The sequence below is a fragment of the Panthera uncia genome, chromosome B4 (assembly GCF_023721935.1).
Source record: "Panthera uncia isolate 11264 chromosome B4, Puncia_PCG_1.0, whole genome shotgun sequence".
NCBI lineage: Eukaryota > Metazoa > Chordata > Mammalia > Carnivora > Felidae > Panthera > Panthera uncia.
In genome coordinates this window covers 83,267,185-83,288,459 of record NC_064809.1, presented here as the reverse complement: position 1 = coordinate 83,288,459, position 21,275 = coordinate 83,267,185, and the positions used below count along the sequence as shown (strand labels likewise).

Sequence of the window (21,275 nt, the reverse complement as noted above, 5' to 3'; positions counted from 1 at the left end):
AAAAAACAAATCACAATTTCCTAACTTTCCATATAGAAAAAAAAAAAGTCTTCATATTTTAATGAAATGAATTTTAAAAGTTGATGTTTCTATACCTCAAAATTTGAATCAAAACTACACTCACACTACATACCCAAGTGGCATAGTTTGCACTAAATCTTAGTTTTAACCAAATTCTAAAAGGAGCACGAGAGGATTTTTGAGCTTCTGGCATATGGTAAAAACAATAGTGATATTAAACAACTTCAAATAATTTAAAATATCACTTAGTATCGTGAAGTGCCAAACAGTAATACACGGTCATTTGATCACACTCAGAAAAGGCAGTGTGAGTATGAGCCAATGATTCTACAAGTAGACTTAATTTGTCAGAGAGAAATAGACAATAGGAACACTTTGTGTGGATCCCAGGAGACTATGACATGATTTCGCCCCTCAAGGTCTTTGTAATCTAAGAATGAGAGGAAAACAATTAATAGTGTGGCAATTCTTGTACAAGGTGAATAGTGCTAGCCAGTTGCAGAGATAATAGGACATTCATATCAGGTTGAATATCAGAGGACATATGACAATCACTAGTAAGAATTAGGAAGAATCCATACCATGAATTAGGACCCCAATCTAATGAATGGAGTGTGTATGATGGGTGATAGCTGACAGTCTAGGTGAACTAGAAGTTACCACAAATATGATCCACTTTAGGATAGCAGGACTTTAGCTCCCAGACTGAAGTTCAAAGACCCCTCTCCCCAGGGAAGGAAACTGTAAAGAACATGTCTGTGCCCAGTATTCATAGAGGATAGGGGAGCCAGAGAATTCTACAAGCAGTGATCAGTATGTGGAAACAGGTATAAAGTAGCCCTAACAGCAGAAGAAAGTGAGGCTGGGAAAATCAGGCTCATGAGTGCAGGCATGTAACACATTATCAAGAAAAAAAGGCGGGCACCTGTGTGGCTCAGTCGGTTGGGCGACTGACTTCACTCAGGTCATGATCTCACAGATTGTGAGTTCGAGCCCCATGTCAGGCTCTGTGCTGATAGCTCAGAGCCTGGAGTCTGCTTCGGATTCTGTGTCTCCCTCTCTCTCTCTCTCTCTCTCTCTCTGCCCCTCTCCCACTCACGTTCTGCCTCTCTCCTTCAAAAATAAACATTAAAAAAATTTCTTTTAAAGAAAAGAAGAGGATAGACTTGAGAGAACAATGGTAGAGACCCATGGTTCAACCAGTCGGCCAACTCTTGAAACAAACTTGCTGTTGAAAAACACTGTAAAGGCCAACCCCTCTGATTGACAGTAATGGGTCACCCAGTTCCAGTTTAGCCTCACTACTTCCTACTATCCTAGGCAGAGACTGTTTAATTATATATTCTGCTTCGATTCAGATTGGCCTGCCAAAGGAGATTAGGTTTGAGTTAGCTGGTAAGTATAATCAGTAGGCCAACTTTGCACAACTAAGGAAAGCAGACAAAAGGCCATAAGATTTGGAGGGGGTGAATTTTTGTGCATAATTTTCTATTTCTGATTAACAGTCCCATATGGTTCCCTTTTGAGGTATATTCTGATTGTATGCTTGACTTCTCTTCCTCACAAGTACATGCCTCCTACCTCCTCCTCTGCTACACAGACTCTTATTCATTTTCTCCTGCCAATTTCCTATGTTCTGTTCCTTCCAAAGGAGACACACAACCCTAATTCTATCCTGTTGTCACAGAGCTGTGAGTACAAATGTCATTCTTTTTGCAAAACCAAGAATAGGAACTGATGAGAAGAAACTTAGTCATTGACTTTCCGGGCTAATGAAAATGCCGAGAAATGTGATGACTTCTACAGCACCCCGTGGCAAAAACTGCATTTTAAAACCCATTTGTAACCACTTGGTTGATGCCTGCCTCCTCAGTATTAATTCTAATGCAAACCATAGTGTGATATCTCCATATGCGATTTTTCATAAACATATAAATTTAATAACAACTTGGACATCCTCAGAGGAAAAGGTTTTTACATGAATTGGTAGATAATTTCGAAGTTGGTATGTTTTGCTTTGCATCTAGAATCTCAACAATGAATCTGTAACACTCAGAGTTCTTTGTGCAGTCAGAACTTAGAATAACATGATTAATCAAACCTTTTTCAAAGGCAGGGATCTATGGTTGCAAAAAAATCAAAATCCACTCAGCACAGCTTAAGGAAAAGAGAAAAAAACAAAAATAGTGTCAACACAGAATTCAACTGCAGAACTCATATGTTGTTAGGCAGCTGCCGGCCCCCTCTGTCTCTCTAGGGCCTTGAACAGTTCAGATGCTAAGAATATGATATAAGTATTAAAATGTGGAATCTGGAGTGTCTAGTCCCAAACATTATCTCCACTATTTACTAACTGTGAACTTTGCTGAATCACTTAATGTCTCAGTGCCTTTGTGCTTTCTGTTAAAAAAAAAAAAAAAAAAAAAAGTAATAATGGTACCTATCTTATGTGTATGAATTAAACAAGATAACACATGAAGTATTTATATTTAGGACAGTGTCTGAGACAGTAGGCACTAAATAAATCTAAGTCATTGTGATAGCATTATTATAATTGCTTGTTTTGAGCATATATGCCATTCTTCTCTCTGCCTGCTCTTCTATGTTGCCAATTCATAGATTAAGAAAAATGTCAAGAACACAATTCATAGGGACTTTTTCTCTATGGCTGAACTTACCAACAAATGAAGCTGGCTAAGACATCTATGAGCTGCTTGTAAGATGGTGAGTTCACTGTATGCTTGCAAACCTTTTAATTGAAGCTGGGTAATCACTTTTCATGGATTCAGCAAGTAATATTAATACACTGGTTGAAATATTGGGCTAAACAACTTCTAAGTTTCTTTGAGTGCATGATTCAATTTATATAGATTTTGTGTAAAATCCATGATACTTAAATTCAAGTAAAGTCTTCAATGCAAATCTAGAACTTAAATTTTCCTTTGTTTAAATCCTATAAATCATTTAAATCCTATAAAATGATGTTTCAATCCTTTAAATCCTATAAAATGATGGGGCAATACACATCATACATACACGAGGAGAACCAGATGTCAATACAGTAAATGTTTTTCTAATGATTAAAAGGGTAAATACCCTGTAAATCAGGTAAATATCCACTTCAACAGAAAATATGTGGTAAAATCTTGATGTTAAAGTGAGAGCTCACTCAAAAAGTTTAAATGCTCATTTTAGATACATCTAACCTATAGAATTTTCAGTGTGGTTGAGAAATAAGATGGATCCATGGAAATGTCAGGTACTGTAAGTGGGAAAATAGAGGAAGAGAAAAATCACAAAATTTTATCAGCATAGAATTCTACGTAGAAAGTGTAGCCAGTTTCCAAGCAAAACATTATGCTACTATCAAAGATACCATTTATTGCACCAAAATTTCAGTACAGATAGGTGATTTCCACAAAATCAAGAAAAAAGTGAGTTGTGGGAAGGAAGAGGGGATGGTGGCAGCAGTGATCAAAAGGAACAACCATTTCTCTTTGGAATTTCTTGACCTGAATACCTTTGTGTACATTATAAGCAGAGCCACTATTAAGAAGGGAAAATCATATACCATCAAAGTGTGTGTTGAGCAAGGAAGACTGCTAATTGTCATGCATTTTGGACCTGGAAGGGAATGTGCTACTTTGAAAGGATTAGCTTTGCATCGTCTTAATTTTCATTACCTTAAAGGGTATAGAAAGTATGGAAGGAAAAGTCTAGTGTGCTATTTTAGTAGACTGGCAAACATTAGTCAAAATTCAGGAAACTTGCTCTTGTGCTTCTTGAAGGCAGGTGACTTTTACTCATCTTTTAGCCCCATTATTGAGTACAACAATATTTTTAGGTTCACTGGTCTCAGTCACACTAGATAGAATGGAATGACAGCATATGGAAAGATAATGAGTAAAAAATACTAAGCATACTTTTAAATCTATAATATAACAATTTATGTTGGTTAGCCATGTGTTTTAATAAATGTTTGAGTGTGACGTGTATGGCAGAAAACTTCAGAATGTGGTAAGAAAAATGATTTAGAGATGTTGAGTTATGTGTTTAAGGACATCGGTAAAGTCTATTGAGCAGGTAATCATATAAATGGTGTTGATAATTAAGCACTTCATTGATATGGCTACAAGCTACAATACAACACTATATACAGATAACAAGCAATGGTTTCAATTTTTTTCTTAGTATTCCTGCAACACACACTAGATGTCTTTGCCTCCTGTGTCGTAAAACGAAACAAAACAAAAACCCTTCAGGATTGCACAAAATTTGGTCAGTCAACTATGGTAAAATACAGCTATATTTCAGTAACTAAAGCTTTTACAAGCTAAGGAATTCAAAATTTAGATTGCCTCTATGTATGATGTGGCAATACACATCATACATACACAAGGAGAACCAGATGTCAATATAGTAAATGCTTTTTCTAATGATTAAAATCCCAAGATTTGAAAAGGCAGAGTGATTCTATGAATAACAAACAAGATAACCATAGTATTCTCACATGGGAATTGTTCATTTAGTTCATGAGTTAGATTAAAGGATTTTGAGTCTACTAGAACAGACCCCAGGTCTCAACAATGGATTCCCCACCTCAATAATTCCATTTATCATTCTGCTTCTTATTGTTGTTTGCCATATCAATATTAAAATTTTACTAACCCATATGACCTTGATGTTTGTCATTTTCTTATGAAAACAGAGATAGCAGCTACCTGATTGGTCATGCTTTGTAAGACACCTGAGAATATGTCACATGTTTAAAACTGTGACAATGAAATCCAAAATTTAGTTACTCTTCAGACACATGCAGGGCTTTATAAATACTTCCAAATTCTATTTTGTCTTAAACACAGAGCTCTTGTCTCAAGGCAATGCTTCCTAAATGGTGTTCCATTAAATTCCAAAGCTATGAAATTCTATTCAAAATCACCTCTGTAATCAAATAAGCTTGGAAAATTTTGAACTTAGACTAGAGGCTAGTGCTTATCCAAAGCCAAGCAGAACTTTATAAGCATAGTAATGATGATGGATGAGAAGGGTGCATATATTTAATAAAAAACCATTTTGCCTTTATGAAGCCCTTATTAATGTGCACTAATTTAAGTGATACATTCACATGACTAATCACATGACTAAAGACTGACAGAATAGAGCACTTAATATATGTAGATTAATTTTTTTGATTCCATACTTCATGGTGAAATGGGCCTAACAATAATGCTTAAAAAATCTAGATTATTTAATAAAATTAGCCAGCCACCTCTCCAAAGAAAGTATTTGTGCCAAAACATGTAAAATTAAAATCTATAAAATGTCACTCATGTTAAGTAAATTCTCAGACAGAATATGACTTCTAACTGGGGAATGATGCTAGCAAATATACTATTAAGTATAATAGAAGAGATGAGTTTCAGTTCCCTTTTAAATAATGAATTTTAGGGGAACTGTGTAAATAAAAAACATGTATCATACAACGGGCTTATTCTTGAAATGCTGTAATTCCTTTATATCCACGGCTAATTTTTTTTTCCAGAATAACAGTGACTCAGTTCCCCCTGCTCGTTCTACTGAATATTCTTTATTTTTCACCCTTACAAACAATTGATTTAAGACAACTGAATAACTAAGAAATAGAATCAAGCAAAGTCTTGAGAAGATAATGGAGTTATTTTTACACAATAAAACCCTAACCAGGTAACTTAAAATCAACTCAGAATATTTCTTTTTTGCATTTGTGAAAAATAAATATCTCAATATTTTTTTCGTTAAAAAAACTAAAACACCTGGGGTGCCTGGATGGCTCAATCAATTGGGCATCTGACTCTTGATTTTGGCTCAGGTCATGACCCCATGGCTCCTGGGATTGAGCTCCCCATGGGGTGTTGTGCTGGCAGCACAAAGCTTGCTTGGGATTCTCTCTCTCCCTCTCTGCCCCTCTCCCACTCACCCTTAGGCTCTCTCTCTTTTTCTCTATCTCAAAATAAATAAACTTGCTTTTTTTTTTAATTAGAAAAAAGAAACTAAAATATCCATCAATATTGAAAATAAATTCAGGAAAACCTATGAACTTCCTTATAGAGATTTTAAGCACAAATTCAGAAAGTTTTAGTGGCCTACCTAGAATATTTCAATTGCATGACAAATGATTTTTGTTGTTGGTACCTATTTTTTTTTAGTTTTGTTCAAACTAAATGATAAAATACTTTGGCTAGAAGCAAAAGAGAGAATTCCCGTAAAATGATATTTTAGGTATTATCAGGATGCTTCTTATCTTTGCAGAATATTTTAATAAGCACCTCCAACTCTTCTGTTATATGACAGTTAAGATACTAAACAATGAAATCCCTATTCTATGTATTTATACTTAAAGGTCACAGGCCTGGGGTAGTAAAGCTAAAAGCCAGTTCTATAGGCATCATGCTGTTGCCCGTCCATTACACTTTTCTTTCTCAGTTTGACTTCTGGCAACTGTTAGGTTCTTATGACTATTATTTGTAGTTTTGCCTTCCAGTAAAACTGAAGGGCATTTCAGGGAACAGTCACTAGGTCCTGGCCAAAGTGAATGCCAACATCCAACAGAGTCAAGTCATGGTCCAAGATGAGGCAACAAGCAAGCTTCAACAGGTTCATCATTTTAGACTCCAGCACTTTAGAGTTCACAGGATAAATTCACATCTTGTGAGCAAGGTAAAGGCCAGAAAACCCAACTGTCAGCCACACAAATGTCTTTACGTTGCTTAGAACACTTTCAGCAACAGGCCAAAGGCAGATTTCTGGAGCAATGGCAACACCATCCATGGCAATCCAAGAACAGGAATAGTCACCAAAGATATGAATGACTGATAACTTCGCTAGTATTATTACTGGAGCAATTGTGTGGCTACACACACAGTGTGGTGGTTTCACAGAGGCAGCAAATTGAGCATCTGAATGTTCGCCAATCTTGGCACACATGCTTTTCTCCATATACTTGTTTTCAACCCTATCAGGTAATTTCTCATTTAAGAGATTACAAAGGAAAAAAAAAAAAGGTAAAAGTCAATGTCAAGCAAAGGAAAAGAAAGTTTTTTATTAGTGATCACTGGCATATTTAAGACAGAAATTATACCAAAAAATTGATAAGTTATGTGATTATGTGTATTTCTATTTTCAGATTTCTAGGAATCTGAGAGACTTCCCAGGAATGTAGAAAGGAGCTGGCTGTACAGACAAAGAATGCCTAGTTTTTAAAACAAACTTGACTGTCTAATGAAATAACATTAAAGAACCATGGCACTTTGATTAGCTTATATTATTCTGATACTTTTTAGTAACATGGACAGCACATTAGAATTATTTCTTTTTAAATCATTAATGATCTGATTACAAAAGATGGCCCTTTTCAGGAGCCAAAAGAGTCCACATAGAAACTTTTCTCACCCTAACAGACTATATGGGGATATTTTAATTCAGGATTAATAATCCAAATAGATCAATTTGAACCTCTAGTTCTACTTTTGTGCAAGACCCATGCGTACAGGAATATCTGATTTGTATAACCACTCTTTGTTTGAATTATTGTCCTTAGACTCTTGGTTTTGGTAAACTACCAAATTTAATTACTATAGATTATCTAAAAATAGATGGACTATGATCTTAATCTGTCCATAAAAATGTTCAATTAACAATGGAGCATTTCTTATTTTACCCATCAACTCTCTCCTATAAAATACTGTTCAGTAAGTGTTAATAATACCTGATAATTTTCCCATACTTCCTTGATTGGATATCTTTTTGGAATTAAGAAGGGATATTATAATTACAATGCATAAATTATATTCTCTTGTCATCTACAATGAAAAATCCCACTCACATTGAATGACCATTAGACACAATAAAACTCTGATAAACAAGACAATGTTCAACTCAACTGCCTCACATTTTGCAGCACGTAGTATCTCAATCATGTATTCTGAAATTGTTTTACTACAAAAAAACATATTTTTAATCTTTATACTGGAATTTCATTATAGCACCATCTTCTAGGTACTACAGCTTAATGTACTTGACCTTTCATGCTATAGTTACGAGCTAAATTGCATATAATGAAGGTTTTCCTAAATCCCTTTGAAATGGGTTTAAGATGGACTCTTAAACTGAATTCAAATGATGATGAGATTCTGGTAGTTTAATGAACCAATTATTACTAAGATTTTGGGATTTTAGATGTGAATAGTTTCTTATTAAGATATAAATGGAGATCAATGCACCTGTTTATTAATAAAGCATAATCAAGCACTCAGAAAAAAAGGAAAACAATATTCAAATCCCAGTTATTTAAACACAGTCCTAATTCAATAGTGTTAACCATGTCTACCTAATTTCTTGGTGCTAACATCAGTCGCAACATACACAGTTCAGAGTTAACATTTTTTAAAAGAAGGATCATGTATGTGTGTTATGGTCTGAACGTTTGGGGCCCCCCTAAACTCATATGTTGATAACCTAATGCCCAAGGTGATGATATTAGGAGATGGGGCCTTTGTCAGGGGCTTAGGTCATGAGGGTGGAGCCCTCATGAATGGCATTAGTGCTCTTGTAAAGGAGACCCCAAAGAGTTCCTGAATCCCTCCCACCATGTGAGGATACAAGGAGAAGTCTACAACCTGGAGGAAGAAGGCCCTCACCCGACCACACTGGCACCCAGATCTGAGACCAGCAGCTTCCAAAACTGTGAGAAATAAATTTCTGTTGTTTATAAGCTACCCAGTCTGCAGCATTTGTTACAACAGCTTGAACAGACTAAGACAATGTGGAAGAGGGGCAAAATAAAATTTTGTCAACATTTTTCTTGTCCTTTTAATTTTCTCTTTTATTTTTTGAGAATGACCTAAACGTGTGATTTTGGTATTTAAAAATACATTTTTTTAATTAGCATAATTTAAAAGGACAGAACCCTAAATATTTTTCTTTTATCCTCCCCATATTTTCCTTTTCTAGAAAATGTGTGTTCCATGAGGGAAGATTCCACTCTGCTTGGGAAGACTACATGGAACAGGATAAATGTGGATTTTGAAAATAGAGCTTTGTTATCTAACATGCCTGAGACATGAGATGCTTCTTCATTTGGATCCTAAATTAGTGACAATGGGACCCATGTTACAGTGTTGTTGAGGCTTTCAGATAATGACTTTCAGGATTCCGTGAGGTAATCCTGCACCTTCTCTTTGGCACATAACCTGCACCAACTATGCTATTTGTCTTCTCTTTCCCCTTTTCCAATACCAAAAATCTGAGTGAGCAAATCTTTTTGAAAATCCTTAGGACACAAGAGAATACTTTAAAAGTCACATTTTTAAATTTAGATTTTATTACAGACCACAACTCAATATCTGAACGTATAGCTGAGGAGGCGTTAAGTATTATTGCTACAAGACAAAAGCTAGTAAAGTAAAAGGACTAATAAAATGTGAAATAATTTAAATAGCTAATAGACTAAAAACGTTTGAGGGAACATTCATTCTTAAGTGAAAGTTATAGACCCAATATGCATAATAATTTTTATCATAAGCAGTGAAATATCCCAATGAACAATAATTAAGTTTCTAAGCATTCAAAATAAGATTTTAATTTTAATTGGTGATAAGTCTACACAAGTGTCTCTTCCCCCTTTTATTGAACATTTGAAAACAAATGTAGATAATGGGTCCAGCCAGGTACCTTACTGAGATAGAGTAACAAGTCTGTTATTGATTAAAAAAAATAATAACAATAAAAATTTGCATGTCTCCTCAATGAAGCAACTTTTTTTTTTTAATTAACAGCATTTATTACTTGGCAATTAATGATAAAAAAGGAAATAATTTTAGGTGAGCTTTAGAACTGTTATCTGTGAATCCTGTAGCAGGCCATTAATGTAATTAATGTTCTTCTCCATGGCTCAAGTGGCCAGATTACTCTCCACAGAGATGCTAATGTGGCCCATGAGGGATGGATTTACATTTTCATATACTCCCTGCAGCTTCTTCTGAATCATTCACCTTTTCCTATCTACTTATTATTTTGTCATATCCATTAGTGATATGCAAATATTTCTGCAGTATCTCTTGCTTTCTAAGTTCAGGGGGGAAAAAAACTTGTATTAAGTTGCATTGATTCTTTGTTTTTCCTCTAAAAAAGCCATTGCTTTAGGAAAATGCATTGAAGGACTTGATTGCTTCAGTGAAGACACCATGCCATAAGTAAGTGGGACTTTTATGAAGGTTAGGAAGGGATACTACAGGAAAATGGAGGGGGAAAAAAGAAGACATTCTAAACAACTAAGCATTAACAGGTAAAGAAAAGAGAGAAGGGATTATAGACAGAAAGTGACAGAGACAAAAAGAAACAGAGAGAACATAGAAAGTTCTGGGTCAATAAAACACCGGTATTTTCAATAAAAATCTGCAGATAAATTTGTAGTGAAAGACTCAAGTTTTATAAAAACACAGCACAATGCTTTTAACAAAAAAGAATTCAGTCATACAATAGAACAAATCGGCAAATTCGCTTTTTTTTTTTAAATGTATTGAAGTCCATTCCTATCTATGTCCCAGCTCCAAAAGTTTCCTTTTAAAAAAGTCAATTTCTTGGTCATATTGAACAATGGTGATCTATTTACTAGTACTACAGCCTTAAACCAAGAATCTGTTCTATCTCATCTTTAGTATTCTCTTCCCTAGAATGGGTATAACAACATCCACCTTAGTCCTCAGTGGGCTATTGTAAGTTTTTAATGAGATAAGGTATGAAATGCTCTTGACACAGTGCTGGCACTTAGTTGTGTTCTCAATATCTAGTTTTTGTTGTTTATTTTTTACTAAACTAGTGATTAGCAAAACTAATTAACACATGTCCAGCACACATGTACTTTCTGAAGGTTTGGATAACTTGTGAGAAAAAAATTTCTCTGCCCTACAGGAAATAATCAATTTTATCAAGTGAATGAGTATTCTGACTCAGTGATTTTCCACATGGGCTATACTTTAGTATCACAGATTACTGAGTGAAACCAAAATCTTATCCTGAAGTAATTCACCAATTGGTTCAAATGTCCCTTTATGATAGAAGACAGGATTCAGTAGGCAGAGACGATAAGATTAGGGCCTGAGGTCCTGGGTGCAGAAAAACCCCTATTTTGGAACAATGCTGGGAGCTTCTGACTACAGCAAGCCCCCTCAGGCATAAGGTTCCTGTAAGAATGTAACAGACCCCACCTACTCCCCCTCAGGTTTCCCCTCTGGAATTGGACAAAAGACCTAAGTATGGCCACAGCCCACCTCTCATACAATGGAAACGAACCAATCAGGAATGGACAACCCAGCACCTAGAGCTATCAAGCCAATAAGGAAGGGTAGAACCTGAGAAGGAAGGGGGTAGGGGGAAGGGGGAGGGCTGACCAGAACCTTGCCTATGGTCCTTGGGCATTCACTTTCAAATGTCCCCTCTGTAAAGACAGCTTTCCTACTACTTTTCCTTTCTAATCTTATATTCCAATAAACTTTTGCCTACTGCTCATTTTGTGTCCACCTCTTCATTCTTTGAAGTGGCGAGACAACAAATCCCGGGTATTGTGGTAAAAAATCCTGCAACACCTTCAAGTTTAGGAACCACTGTTCTAGGTACAAAAGGTACACTCACAGACAAATAGTTATAGTATTACATGAACTATATACAGTATTATGATCCTTATTAAGCAGATCTTTATATTTATCCATGTTTTTGGTTTTGCTTTTGAGTTCTGTGGCACTTACATAGACCAGCTCCTCATTTCACTGAAAGACTATCCTCTCAGCTCCAAAACATGCCCACTTCTTTCATTTAAGCCTTTTTTGATTTCTCCATCACACAGTAAAGTCCCCCTCTTCAGAAATCCTAGAGCAGGGATCAACAAATATTTTTTTCTCTGAAGTGCCAGATAGTAAATATTTTAGGTTTCACAGGCTTAATCACAACTACTCAACTCTATCCAGCAGCAGGAAATTAATCGGCCACTGAAAATGTAGAAACAAATGAGTGTAGCTGTATTCCAGGAAAACTTCACTTACCAAAAACAGCAGTAGGTTAGATATGGTCCCAGGGTTATAGTTTGTCAACTTCTGCTGCAGACTATCACTGCTCTCTACCGTTTGACAATTCTACTCTGGATTATACCCATAACCAGTACGCACATCAAGAATGTCTCTGAAATTATAGTCTCCTCAGGGTGTCAGGAATGATGTCTTACACATATATTCAGCTATCTCTGGAGAGTACTTCATATAGCAATGCTAATTATTTACTGATTTGAAATGATTTAAGATATGGGAGCAAGATTTAGTTGCCATTAGCATCTCACCTGCATTGAAACATTTACTAAAGCATTGATTCTTGCAGTTCCCTAATGGGCAGCCTCATCTTGCTGAGTCTTTATTCTCTTTATCTATAAATGAATACAATCTATCTTACATGGGATTAATGAGAATTAGAAATACCGTATATAAAAAATCAGACACATAGGTGGCACTTAAACAGTATTACTAAAATAAAAAACAAGAGACCAGCCTTGAGAATTCCTGGATGGACAAAATCAGTTTGACTCATATAAACAAAGCTTAATTTAGCTTACTTAGCAAGACTAACTTGACCTGGGTCATTGCTTGCTTATACCTCTGAAATATCACAGGCACAACTTATGCTGGTTCCCAAGGTTGATTTGAGGTAACCACTGACACTATCTAGACTTTCTAAACCTGAATGGCTCCAAAAGCATAGCAGCCTTAACCAGGTTACAAAAACAACAGGTAGAAAGACTGAGTATGTGAGGGGTGCCTGGGTGGCTCAGTTGGTTGAGCATCCAACTTCAGCTCAGGTCATGATCTCATGGTCCATGAGTTCAAGCCTCACATCGGACTCTCTGCTGTCAGCGTGGAGCCTGCTTTGGATCCTCTGTCTCCCTCTCTCTGCCTCTCTCTCTCTCTCTCTCTCTCTCTCTCTCAAAAATAAACATTTGAAAAAAAGAAAGACTGAATATGTGAAATTGATAGAGAAAATATAAGACATAACTTTTCACCACCTATGTACAGGGTGTCAATCAACCCAAAAGGGTTTTATTTTGTGTAGACTCAGAAAGCTGAGTAAGGACTCTAGGTAGAAGCAAAAACAACTCTGTTATAATTGGCAATGCCTTAAAAAGAATAGACTCCCTCAGTATGTATACTTAAAATAAACAATAGATGGTGGTTTATGAAAGATGCTGAAGAAACAGTACATAAAAATGGAAACAGATGTCCTCTAAATTTCTTGCACCAAAGTGCTAAAAGATATGTAAATATGGATAATTATACCTGGCATCCAGAAAGCTGCACTATATAGAGAAACTAAAGACTTCTACAAATGCAACTATAATAAAATGTTTAAAACAAGACATATTACAAATGCAATGTTACTAAAATTGTGTAAAAGTTTCTTCTACTTATCTACAGGCTTCAGAAGAAATTTGAACATAAACTTAGTTATGAAGGTGAGGTTAAAGCTAGAAACGAAATAGCAGGAAGTTAGAGCATTTTAAAATGAAAGGATAACATAGCCAAAGGAAGTGGCAGGAAATAAAATGAGGCAGAGGGGACAGTTCAATTGGACTCAAGTATGATAGTGGTGGAAGATAAGCCCAGAAAAATTTTTGGAATTACAGGGGCTGAAATGCTAGTCCTTGGACCCAGAAAATGGAAGTCACCATCGTGTTAGTAATGTATCAGTAAGAGAGGTGTATTTCAATAAGACTATCTGGTGGAACATACAGAATTAAGTGGTAGAGTGAGAAGCCAGAGGTGAGAGGAGCCGCTAAGAGACTGGCACGATTCTAGGTAGCATGTAAAAAGTGCCCAAACTCTGTGGCAACATCGGAAATGAGAATTTTCTGAGAAATGAAGTATTTTGGTTGTACAATTGTCAGATGTTAGCAACTGACTCGGAGATGCATTTCCAGGAGGAGAGAGGTCTCAAATCTTCTAGACTAGAATGCTAATACCAACCAAAGCAATGGGAACAAAGGAAAGAAGGAAGACAGAGAGCTCAGAGGGTGTTGTTGAAGATGTTAGCAGTGCAAGTGAAGGGGAGCCGTCCAGCAGGCACTTGGAAAGGTAGGCATGAAGTTTTTGTGAGGGTCAAAGCTGAAGATAATGTCGTGGGACAGAAGGCAGAAACCAAGACAGGATGAGCTTTGTCAAATGACAGAATATACACAAAAGGAAAACTCGGGACAGAAATTGAGGAACACATACTTTAATGAGCAGGAGGTGAAAAGAGAGCCCAAGAAGGAGCTGCAAACAAGCAGTCAGAGAAGTAAGAAAACAAGGAGCACCTGGAAGCCAAAACAGGAGTTTCAGAAGCAGCAGATGCCAACACTGCCCAAGGCTGATGACAGGTTAAAGCAAACGAAAGTCTGGAGCCTAGGATAACATGACTATTAAATAATTATGCTTAATACATCTTACAAGAAAGAACTTAGTCCTTCAAATCCAAGTATTTTCACGTGAGCTAGCCTTTGAAGCAAAGACAAAAGATGCTTTTGGAAATACTCTAATCTCAAGGATCATTTCTTCAAACATTCTCAATTTGATCGTATTGGCCAACAGTTTTCAGCCACATCTAGTACGATTCTTCTAAGAGGCGTATTTAAATATCACGGGAATTCTTGGTGATTACCATGACTGAGGGTAAGCTAACAGGGCCATAGACACTAAATGTTCTGCAATGAAAGAGGCATTCCCACACAAAGAAGAGGTCCCCGCCAAAATGCCAACAGTACCACCTGTTGAGAAACACTGTCACATGACACCGTTTATCACTGAATACACCTTTTGCATAGTTGAAAAGAACTGGTAGAATTTTGGATTCTGAAATTTTGGAGACTCAGATTTAAAATAAGGGAAACTCATTAACATAGTTCCTTCCTTAGAAACTCTTCAAGTAAATTCACGCCTCTTAGTTTTGCTTAGTTTTGATTCATATCTAATCTACTTCCTAAAGAAAGTGGTCTTCAAGCAAATTATCTAGCAGGACAGCTTCTTCTTATAAATTATAATTCACCTACATATAAGCTCTAATCAGTGTCTGTTTAGAGCTATAGGCGATCACCACGCATACATTTTATTGTATTACTAGGTGAGGAAACTGCCGGTGTTTGACATAAAACACTTTCTAAAAATACCAACACTTTATCCAGATCTTTGTTCTCTAAACAAATATTTCTCTTGCGTGCACCATTCATACTAAATATTTCTAACTGAAAAATTGCTGTTTTAATGCCAAATATTACCAAAAATTCATTACCTGTTTAGATCATCGAACCATTCAATATACCCACTTTTGTATGGCTATCCTAATTGCACACAACTTTTAACAAAAAATATCTTTATACCAGCGTCTCATAGCTGTCACTCAAATGCCCTATAAGATTTTCATGAACTCATCTGGGATTTCAATGAATATTAATAAGAACATCTGCAAGAGGTTTTGATATTAGGACAGAAAAATGTTTTCAAAAATATTGGCATCACTTGTTAACACTGATATTTATGAATATGTTGAACACGTCTCTGGTGCACCCAAGCACCAATTACTCCAGTGCTGGGTGGACTAGTTATATTATAGTCAAGTTCAATTTGTTTAACTTGTGCTTAATTTTTTCCCAGTGTTCTTGATGATTACAGTTTATGCATAAATGCACATACCCCCTTCTTGTTTACTAACTGCCATGTATGTGGGGTAAATGTTATTTTTTTTTCTCTAGACAATTGTCCACATTAGGCTATTCTCTCATATCATGACTGTAAACTCCTCAATCTCCCAAGTAGGCAGACCAGGCCCCTGGCTTCACCATTTAGGGGAACACCTGTGAAAATGAAGCTTTTTCTTTAACTTTTTTTTTAAGTTCTGATTCTCACTGAGACTTGGTGTACAGTTGTTTCCCAACACATTTCCTAATCGCTTTGATCCAGTTTTGAGAAAGCCTGTGACAAACCTGGATGACCTCTCAGACAATGAGAGCCCATGTAACGGTTTATGATGCAATCCAACACTGTTAGGCCATCTAATGGGAAAACAGGCATTTCCAAGCATTTCTAAATTATCTGTTAAGAAGAATGAGCCAGTGATCCTTCTAACAACCTAACAGCCTTAATGCCACACATTTAAATCTTAACACTAGCAGGGTGCCTGGGTGGCTCAGTCGGTTAAGCCTCTGACTTCAGCTCAAGTCATGATCCCCCAGTTTGTGGGTTCAAGCCCCGTGTGTCGGGCTCTGTGCTGACAGTTCAGAGCCTGGAGCCTGCTTCAGATCCTGTGTCTCCCTCTCTCCTTCCCCCTTCCCCACTCACTCTGTCTCTCTCTCTCAAAAATAAATAAACATTAAAAAAAATCTTAACACTAGCTACCATTATGCATGTCCTCAGCACAGTGCTAAGTATTTCACAGGTATTATCTCATTTAATTTTTACAACCAATATATGGAATTGAATATTATCCTCTTTTTATACATGAAGAAACAGATTTTGAGAAATTTTCACACATGAAGAAACCGAGATTTAGAGGTTTAGCAACTTGCCCTAGCTAGTAAATGGCAGAGCCAAGATCAAAACCCAGACAGACCAGACTATAGACGCCCCGCTCTTACCCTCATCCCTCTTTTGCCAGAGATCTAGACCTCTGGCTGTGCAAATTGAGCAAGTTAACTCTTTGTACCTAAACTCCTCTTCTGCAAACATGAATATTAATAGACCTACAGAAAGTAGTGTTCTAACACAGTGCCTAGAACATTGTAAGCATTACAGAGATGTTACAGTTACTATACTCAGGTTCTTCAGAGCAGGTGAATGGTAGTCTATCAAAGCATATAATAAACTGCAATTTAGTCTCTTCTTTAAAAAAATGGAAATCAATTCATTGGCAAAGATAATTTCCAGGGAAAGAGTGTCTTCCCCTCACAGCAAGAAGAAAATCACCATTTCCTGTTTTTACAGGGTCACTCTCAACAAGCAAAAGAATAGGGCTGAATACACCAGTTTCTGAGGCGAGGTGCCTTTCTCCAATTGCCTTTTAGCAGTTCTCATAAACATTTCTTTCAAGTTATTTAGGATATATGTCTCTTCCACTGAGAAAGAAATTGATTGAAAGCTAATAGGATATTGTGATAAGCACCTGTGTTATATGGAAATGATGAATCACTATATTGTACACCTGAAACTAATATTACACTGTATGTTAACTAATTGGAATTTAAATAAAACTTAAAAATTAAAAACACTTATATTAAAAAAAGAAAGAAACAAAGAAAGCTAAAAGTATTGGAGGAAGATTAGCCTGGATAACCAGACATGAATCTTTTGAGAGCAGAATTTCACCCTCACCCATCTTGGCAACCACAGTGCAGTGTCTAGAATGATTTCAGGGGTTCAAAATTAGCTAGTCTATATTTTAGGTGTTTTCCACACACTTTATTCCTCACAATAGCACATCAGGGTAGGCACCACCAACCATATTTTAAGGATAAGAAAAAACTGAGGAGATTGTTAAATAATTACTCAACCTTACGAAAGTGCAAAACTGACCTTGAAGTACATCTAACTCTGAAGTTAATTACCTTTTCCCATGTGAATGTCTCGAAAAAAATGTTCAGTGAATAAATATAAGAAGTAAAAGTAAATGCAGGGAATTTCCTTTCATTCCAGATTCATGACCAACGAATATGACTCTGGATAAGGAAAATTTCTGTAGGTCACATTGCCCTTCTTCTCTTTGGGAGGGTTCTAGGTGGAAAATACAAGCCGGATATTATATAGGAGTAAATGCATAACCAGAAATAAACTGAGCATTTATAGGATGATTCAAGAACATGTACTTTGGGAAACAGGTGTTAAAATTTCAGCCCACTTACCATTATTAAAACACACCCTGGGGGGCAGGGGGAAGCAGTATGTAATTGCAATCTGCTGATGTGAATTTTGAAAAACAAAAAGCAAAAAAAAACGGTTTCTGACTTTATGAGTTGTTACACAACACACGGAGTTGCTTATTAAAGTAATAATCTTTCCCTTTCACTGAATCATTGTTTCCCACTCGCTTAGATTGCGTTAAATGCAATGTGTTCAGAAGCAGAAAGCGAAGCTAAGATTGCTTCACCAGGGCTAAATAAGGGTCACCTTGTTCAACCTTCGTCTACTCTCTGCAGCCACCACCCAGCTTTGATTTCTCAGCCACACTCCCCCAAACTGCACATTTAGTATTTGTGGTTCCAATGACAGCACCTTCAAGCTAATGTGTCTTTTGAAAGTTTGCTCTTGAGCTCTCGGTTTGTGTTTAACCATAATGTACAGGGTGCCAGGAAAGGGCATCTAGCGCCCACCGTTTACTCCTGCCCAGTCTTTTTCACATCACCCTCACGACTGCTATTTCATTTCTCCACTATGAATCTTCTTGGACCAGGAAAGGCAGGAGGACATGAAATACTAGCTTTCCTACTAACACCAGCCAGCCCTCACTCAACCCATCCCACTGAGTACTACTTCTCCAGGAAGAGATGGTAGAGTCACTTGTAGACAAACCGCTCATTTCCTGTGTGTGTGTGTGTGTGTGTGTGTGTGTGTGTGTGTGTGTGCGCGCGCGCGCGCGCATAATTTTAATATCCCCGGAGTAGACCACAAACTCCCCTCGCCAGCCCTACCGGGAAAGTGGCCCTGGTCACAACCGCCTTTGCCAAGGCAGTCTGCAATCCCTCTCGCGGAAGTAAAGGAGAAAAGGGGCCGCAGAGGGCAGCTGCCGAGCAACGTAACATCTGCTCAGAGGAGGCACTTCGCACGCGAGCCGCGTCTCCAGCCTCCCGCACTACCTGCACAGACCTGGCGCCCCCAGAGCGGCGCAGCGGCGCAGGAAACCAGCGTGATATCGGGCGGCGCAGGCCCTCCTCGGCCCGGGTCTAGTCATGCTCCCTTCTGCCCGAGCGCAGGCCTCTCCCGCACACATCTTTCCATACGCCTCCGCCCCACTATGCAACCTGGGGACCAAAAAAGAAAACGACACCTCCCTCCCTGGTATTCCGTCCCCTCCCAACCTCTCGGACTCCCGATCGTCTGCTACAAGAAAAGACGCCCCCTACCCATACTTTTCACCACTACTCGTCCCCAGGTGTTGCGGCAACGAGGCCACCCCAGGGTGCTCGCGGACCTGGGGCGAGATGCTGGTGACAAGCAGGCAGGGGACGCGCCTGGTGGGAACCGGCCTTGGGAGACTCGTGGGCCGAGCAGAGGGGGAGAAGCACAGCGTCGGCAGTCTCCGCGCAACAGCTCGGGACACAGGCACCTCCTGGCCATAAGCGGGCGGGCGCGCGGGCGCTCGGGCGCTCCCCGCCCGGGACCCCCCGGGCCCACCTCCCTGACGCGCGCGCGCGCGCACGACCCCGCGCCGGCTGCGCCCCTGCAGCTGCCGCGCGGCTGTCTGCGCGTCTGACTGACGCGAGCTCTCCTCCCGCGGCCGCTTCGGGGGTTTTTGTCTATATAAGGGCTCGCTAGCCAGCTCTGCGTCGGCGCGTTTGTCAGGGGCTGGCCATTATTTTTACACACGCGTGCGGCTCCGCTGGCAGCTGGGGTGGCAGAGGCACGCTCGCCTGCCTCTGGGCCAGCGCCGCCGCCGCCTCCTCCCTTCCTCCCGGGGTGTACTTACTTTACCCGGTCTCTGGCACGGGGTGGGCGCCGCAGCTCTCCGATCCCCAGCCCGCCCCCCCCCCCCCCCCCCGCCGCAGCCGGTTCGCCTCGCCGTCACCGGGTGAATGGAATTATTTATTTATTTACGGCCCTAGACTTGTCCTCGCCCGCCGCAGCCGGGGGCGGGGGAGGAGGGGGGCGGAGGGGAGGCGCGGCCGCCGGGCGCCCTCGTGGGTGCCCTGGAGCGCGCGCCCGGCGTGGGTGGGGGAAGGGGAGAGGTGGAGAAGGAGGGCGGGGGCTAGCGCGCCGGGCTTTCGGCGAGCTGGCCGCCCGAGGGCGGGGGCGAACCCCGCCCAGTGACTCCGGGCCGACTGAGCATGCTCCAAGCGACCGTCGCCGCTGTAGACACTTTCTCTGGGGCTCGGGGCGCTCCACTTCAGATTTTAGTTTGGGCCGGGAGAGAAAAAAGTCAGAAATCAGGTGGGGAGAACTGTTGTTCCGGATCGGTCGTGACACGCTTTACCCGAAGTACTTTGGCGGCGAACCTAGCAGCCAGGTGTGCCCGTTGCCCCGTTTCGATAACCCCCGGGGAGTTGTGAAATCGGTGTGAGAGGAAAGCGTGTGCGCCGGAGAGGAGCCGGCACGGTGCGGGGAGGTTGGAAGCTTCTCGTTGCGAGTGTGGCGCGAAAGGGTAGGGCCGTTTTGCCATCGAGGTCTTTTTTGCCGCGAGGGGAGGAATGGCGGTGTCGGGAGTTGAGACTCACCAACCGGCACACTCTAAAGGAAAAATAAAATGTACACCGTGGGACGAGGAGTGCCGAAAGTAGTGCGAGGAGAACTTGGAAATAGGAAAGCCCCTTACAAACAGTCCCTTCCATTTTTTTGTTTCCCAAATGCTTTAAGTCTTCAAAGTAGGGCTTCGGGTTTGTCAACGAGTAGCGCTAGGGATAGTGGTCCTCCCGCAGCCATTGGTGTGGTGTCTCCTTTTATTTTTTTTCCCTCCACTGTCTAGAACATGTTTCTTGGGGAAGCTGAAAAGAGGAAATGAACATGTAAGTCACACCAAAGATCGGGTTCCTTAAGTGCCTTTACTGTTGAAGTGCTGCTTGGAAGAAAAGGAACAGAAGACTAAATGTGGGCTTGAATGTGAGAATTCATAATTGCAGTTTTTCTGCCCATGTAGCAGGCCCCTCCCCCACGGACACACGTGTCTGCTCCTGAAAAGTGAAACATACAAAGTGATGTGAATTCTAAATATTAATATAACTCCCTAGAAGCTTTTCTTGTTTATTCTAGAACTGAAATAATTTGTAAGAAGCCAGGATAACTTAGTTGAAGTAACTGGAGCGTTGAAGCCCACGGGACAAGGAATCCAAATGGTAATAGTAGTAACAGCAATAAAAATAATAATAATAATAATAATAATAATAATAATTACACTGATTTATTAAGTCCTTCTCGTTGTCAGGCACTGTCCTAAGCAGTTTTATGGGTTTTCTCAATTAATTAAATAAACCTATTGGATGAATACTATGATTTTTCACAGTTTAC

The 21,275-nt window shown here is 39.3% G+C and overlaps 1 protein-coding gene across 1 annotated transcript in view; it reads right to left on the bottom strand.

Annotated features, from left to right (window-relative positions):
- The window catches only part of SLC16A7 (solute carrier family 16 member 7), a 187,713-nt gene extending 167,887 nt beyond the window's left edge, over positions 1–19,826 (bottom strand). The window contains exon 1 of the mRNA XM_049625876.1: positions 19,744–19,826. The gene's annotated coding sequence lies outside the window, so the exon portion shown is untranslated. The remainder of the gene's footprint in view (positions 1–19,743) is intronic.
- Between the last annotated feature and the right edge of the window lie 1,449 nt (positions 19,827–21,275).